Source organism: Culex quinquefasciatus, chromosome 3 (genome assembly GCF_015732765.1).
Source record: "Culex quinquefasciatus strain JHB chromosome 3, VPISU_Cqui_1.0_pri_paternal, whole genome shotgun sequence".
NCBI classification, from domain to species: Eukaryota; Metazoa; Arthropoda; class Insecta; order Diptera; family Culicidae; genus Culex; species Culex quinquefasciatus.
The window spans coordinates 17,540,270-17,546,269 of record NC_051863.1 but is presented as its reverse complement, the minus strand read 5'-3'; the positions used below and the strand labels follow the sequence as shown (position 1 = coordinate 17,546,269).

The 6,000-nt window shown below is 37.8% G+C and overlaps 1 protein-coding gene across 2 annotated transcripts in view; it reads left to right on the top strand.

Annotated features, from left to right (window-relative positions):
- Positions 1-228: 228 nt before the first annotated feature.
- The window catches only part of LOC6051016 (G protein-activated inward rectifier potassium channel 3), a 225,958-nt gene continuing 220,186 nt past the window's right edge, over positions 229-6,000 (top strand). The window contains exon 1 of one of the 2 annotated variants that reach the window (XM_038259205.1): positions 229-981. The gene's annotated coding sequence lies outside the window, so the exon portion shown is untranslated. The remainder of the gene's footprint in view (positions 982-6,000) is intronic. The other variant, XM_038259207.1, reaches the window with a different exon arrangement.

Genomic DNA, 6,000 nt, shown 5'->3' with positions numbered 1-6,000 from the left:
GGTCACTCACTCTCAGAGAGTCGCACCGCCGTTGCCGGTTTTCCTCGATCGTCATCATCATCGACTGTGACTGTGTCATTAGCAACGGCCGTAGCGTTCTTGTGCCGCCGCCTAGAAGGGAGTTGCAGGTTGCTTCCACAACAACAAAAACCGCTTAGCAGGCTGTGCGTCGTCGTCGTCGTCGGGTCGTTTCCTCGGCAACAACTCTGTCTGTCTGACTGACAGAACGCGCTCCTGAGCTGATGTTTCAGTGTTGAACTTCTCGCGATCGTGCTCGCATCGGCTTTGGTTAGTGTCTCGTGCAGCAGCCTACTTGGATATCGTCAGCTTTTGCGACCTGTTGTTTGTTGCGGGTGTCGTGCGTGCCCAAGACCACTTGGATCAACCGTGAATTCGGTCGTTTTGTTGTTGTTCTCAACCGGGGAGTGCGTTTAGTGGTTCCTGTCAAAGAGTGAGAGAAAGTGTCAGCGGTTTAACGGATGCACGGTGAATTTTAATTAGCGAGAAGAGCGTGTTTTTTCGCGGCGGGAATATCCTGTCGTGTTTCTGCTGGTTCAAAACGTGCGATCGAGAAGATCAAGGTAAAGGTCAGTGTTATTGTGGCCGACGGGAGAAAAATATTTGACGTGCCAATCCGCTCTAATTAGGGCAAGTGGAAATTCGCGATTGCGTCGAAGAAAGGAAAATTTCAAGGAGAGTCGCCGCGATAAAACGCGCGTTTTTCGAGTCGCGCCTGTGGGTGTGTGTGTGACGCGGTTTCAAAAATAGTTTGTTGCCAATGTGGTGCGGCGGCGGCTGCGGTGGTTGTCATTAAATTTTAAGTAAATAGTAAATAATCGACCGCAACTCAGAACGCGTTTCTGTGCAAACCTGTCACATCAACAAAGGAGCCGCGACGATCTAGTTTCCACTGCGGGGAACAAACCGTTGTCCTGTCATTGACAAAGAAGGCGCGAACGCTGAAAACCGGCACATTTTGAGGTTAGTATTTGGTTTTGTTTACCAACAGAGTGCGAATAGGGTTCCCAAGTGACAGCTGATGAGATGAGTGAGAGTCGATTGATTGTGGTGGTGTTAGTGGTAGTGGGTGGTGTCACTGACCTTTCTGAACTCCTCCGCGATCGTTGAACGGTAGTCGTTGTCGGGGCGGAAGCGGAGGGGCGATGATCAGTTGGGTAATTGCCAGCCGCTTTGTTTGGGTGTTCTGGGCGAACGTGTGATAAGTGCTTATCGGACACTAATAGCATCAATAATAAGTTTTTAAACTCGCAAACATTGCATACGCCCTTGTACAAAGTTGATCATGATGCAGAGGTGTAGAAAGGGAAAAAAGTTGTGTTACATTTACATTCAGAAATCCAAAACAATTCTTTTTGTGTAGCAAAATTAAGTGAGGGTTAAGCCAATATTTAATTGAATAAATCCTCTTTTAATTTCATGTTCATTTCATTTTCAAAATGGCTAAAACTTAATTTACTAAAGAAATAGTAAAAAAAAACAACATCTCTTTAAACTCCTTTGAAATTAAATCTTTGTCAAAAAATATACAAGAAAAACGTTACTTAATTTACCGTAAGGTGGTTGATGCGTTCCTCACATTAATATTGGTTTTTGAGGTAAAAAAAAATTTCAACCTGCAAATCATCTCTAAATATAATTTCATATAATCATAAATATCGATAGGGCTATCAAATCTTCAATCTTTTGGACTTTTTGAAAATGTCTTTTGATTCCACATCCAAGGATGACATCGTTTTTATCAAAATATCTGAGATCCGATTTCAAAAAAGATTATAATTAACACTTTAGCATTTAAAAATATTCGATAGGGTTGCCAGATTTTCGATATTTCAGGCTCATTTGAATGGGCTTTCAATTATCTAACTAACGACGGGTCGCATGATGGCCCCGGACAGCATTTTCATCGAAATATCTGAGATCCGGCCTCCAAAAGGTGTATAAATAACACTTAAGTGCCAATAACTTTTGATAGGGTTGTCAGATCTTCAATGTTTTGGTCTCGTTAAAAAGGTCTTTCCTACCTTTCTAAAAAAAGCATAACATGACGGATTTTCCTACAAACCATATTTTTTACAATCCGGACTTTTTTAAGCATAACTTTTGAACTACTTAACTAAACATCACAATTTTCGATAGCGACTTATGGGACTCCAAGACGGATCGTATGAGACTAAAACGGACAAAATCGAGAGACCAAAACGGACAAACCCCCATTCTGATCATTTCAATAAAAAAAATAAAAACTACAAGGAGAAAACGCGGAGCTAACCTCAAAGGAAAATTTTTCTTTGACAGATGTCGAAAAACTCGAAATAAGTTTTCAACTTCAGTTTTGAAATCAATCCATTCTTAGAACCTGCAACCACATCTTCCGCCACAAGGTCTACGTAAATTTTCAAGCTGGTCGCTGGAGACGCGAAAACACATTCTTCCGGACAAATATTCCAGATGCAGAGTCCTTGACAGCGGTAATTCCATCTGTCAAAGTACTTCTTTGAGTTCATTTGGTCCATGGTTTTTTTTGTTCATTGCAACTTGTCAACTATTTTTTTTCGGCGGTCATTCGCAATTGCTAAGTGTGAATGTCCAGTTTTAAGGTGAAACAGGAAGGCAGCGCCCGATTTACAGCACGAAAAACTTATGAAGTTCTGTTTTTTTTCAGACGTTTATTTGGTCGATAGCAAGCAATCTGTCTAGTTCAGATAACGATTTAAGTTGAAAAGAAGTTGTCCAAGAACTGGCGTCCCGTTTCACCTTAAGGGAAGTGCGACTGGAAAAATGTAAACAAACAACTATCTGGGTTTTAAGCAAAAGTGAAAAAATGCTGAGTACTATCTCGTCCAGCAAAATAAAGTCGATAAAGTAGTCGGTTTCGATTAAGGAAAAGTGGAAAACGTGCTCTAAAAATAGCGAGGCCATCCCCCTATTCAACTCTTGTTGCGGCATTGAAAATTCAATAAAAAGCTAGTGAATAAATTTTGTTTTGCATTTTTTCTTGGATTCGATGATTTTGATGAATTGTAACCATTTGATTGAAAAATTGATGTTTGAGCAATTGTCCACCAAAACCGGAAATAGATTTCATTTATATTTTTTGGTTTGGTTCAAACTTTGTGAGTTCCTTCACAAACACCAAAGCAGCCATTTTGTGTCATTGGTCCACCTATAAAAGTCTCTATATAATTTTGACAGCTGCCCATACAAAAATGTAACTTTTGAAGGAATTTTGTGGTCGATTTGGTATCTTCGGCAAAGTAGTAGGGGAAATATACCCATTTTAATCACTCTAAGCCGTTCGACCAATTCTCATCACTTTTGCTGTTTTCCACTATTAAATCAACATTTTCAGATGTATCAACAATGGAGAGTTGCTTGCTCACTTTTATTTGAGCTATTTATTACTTTGGAACAGTCAAAAACACTTAATGAAAGCTGTAGTTCATGATCAAAGTGCTGTAGGCCGATAATAGAAATAGGCTGAGAAAGGGTATAGTTCCCCTAGGTATTGATGAGGGTCAGAAACGCTTTTTACCTAATTTTTTTACAAAAATAAAATAATTTGCTAAAAACTATATTGAAAACAAAAAAATACAATAAAAAAAAAATGTCCCCAAAAAGGGGACAAAAAAGTGCAACATTTTGCGGCCGGGGACGTTTTTTTGGAAAAATAGTAATTTTAGTAAAACATGTTTTTTTTACTTCAACTTTTATTTAACATCAAATTTGCAATCATAAAGTACAGATTTTATGATGAAAAGCACCGTTTTTAAGATATAGCCACTAAAAGTTTAATTTATCTGAAAATTTTCCGTTTCGAGTTTTTTTTAAATAATGTCCATTCCTAATAATATTTTATTTCGAAAAAAAAAACAGAAAATGTCAAAAAAATTCCTAAGAGGAAGAACCATCATCCAAAGAAAATCATTTGACGCTCATCAAGAGAAAAAATCGGAAAAGAACATGGCTCTCCTCTCTCGCGCACGAAAAATCGGCAAAAGGAATCTAAAAAAATCATCAGCTTGATTATTTGGCGGAACATCTATTTCACTACTACACTTGCAGCTGCAACGTCACACGTTGAAAATGATCTATCACTTTTTGTAGATGGGCGACGTGTGTAAACAAAACAAAATAATTAATGTTAGTGGTGCTAATAAGAAAAATCAACAAAAATCTTCAACTGATTTATTTTATTTAGGAAGTTCTGTAGTGATTTTCTTTTGCGTGATTCGCCTCCTCTCTTTTTCGCGGGTGAAGAAAGTTCGCAAGCGAAAAAGATCTTTTTGCGATTATTCCATCCCTGACAAAGAGACATTGAAGATTGGATCTCTGGTTTCTGAAATACAGCGTATAAAAGAAAAAAATTGGAGTTTTTTTAAGTCACATCCAAACATTCCAACATTTTCTAATTCCAATATTTGAAGAACGAGTGGTCCAATTTTCAATGTCGACAAATGAAAAATATGTGAAATTATATGATTTTTTTATAAAAAAATATTTTGAAAATTTTAGAATCAAGACTAACGTTTTAAAAGGGCGAAACATTCAATATTGTATTAAATCAAACAATTTTTGCCTTTCTTACAAAAGAAAGGTTTAAGGTTTGCTTTTGGAAAAACACTTTTCTCAGAAATCTTATAAAATTCGTGCGCGGCGAGGAGTCGTCCCAGAAAAAAATCCTATTACTAAATTGAAGGTTTAAATGCGCTCTTTCGACTGAATTTTGGCAACATTGAACATTTTATTTTTCGATTCACAATTTTCGACAAATAAATGTGGTCAAAGCAATTTTTAGAGGTATTTTTTGGACTATTTTAAAGATAACACTATCAAATTACAAGAATTCAGTTTCAAACAAAAAGCCATTTGAAAACATGCCCCATAAACTGCTTGGGCCCAAAATTTGAAGCTTTTCCAAAATGTATTTCCAGAGATGTAGCCATATTAGTGTTTTTCGTCTTATTTTTACCCTATTTTTTCCTATTAAATTTTTGGTTTTATACAGAATCATATACATACTGAAAATTTGAGCTTTCGCGTTTTACGATGCGCGTGAAAGTGTCCTTTTTGGCTTCTCATAATAGATCGACAAAGTGCAATAGCAATATATATTTTTTAAGTTAATCATAGACTAACATTAAAGACTGAGTACCCTTTATATTTTTCTAATAATTTCAATCCAGTATGTTTTTCTTAATTCAATTTTAATACCTTGCGACCCATAATGGTATTCAAGGTTTAGCCTAAAAATATTGTAAGCTTTAGGTCAAATTCTCACTGGGTGGTATCATTTTGTTTCTGAAAAATTTATAGGACCAATATATTTGTCGGAGTTTCATCATTTTGTAAGAAAGACTCTATTCACCTCTGATGATATTAAATCGGGTTTTCATAGTTAAGTTCAATTTATTTCAATTTAATCAAAAAAAAAATAATAATTTAAAAAAAGATTGCACCCCTCGGGGGCGCTCTTGCCCTCTCCCACGTCCCTGTGCATTTCGTTTCATTTTCCGCTAAATCTGCTGCTGCTGCTGCTGAAGGCAACCTTGGCGCGATCGATCTTTGCACACTTGTTGCCTTGATGGGCAAGGTCGCGGCGACGCAGGGTAGCCGGTGATCATCGCAGTAACCCGTGCTGCCAAACCGACAGATCTACGAAGAGAAGGGAGTTTTTGCGCTGATACGTGGCCCGGCTACTTGGATGGATCACCGTCTTCTAGGCGGTGAAAATGTCGCAATCGCGCACATGTGGTGGGGTTGGTCCGAGAAAGAACAAAAAAAATACGAAAGACATTTTCTGGTTCAAGGGTAAACATTTGACAGAGGGCGAGATACCGCCGAAACTCGAGAGGCATAGCAGTTTTAAGAAAAATAAATACACAAAAGTGAGCACCAGATTCAATAAATTAAGTCGCTTTATTGCCACTTCCGTCTGTCCGCGCTATTGTCTTGTCTTTGGGGCCGAGTCGGACCAAGTCG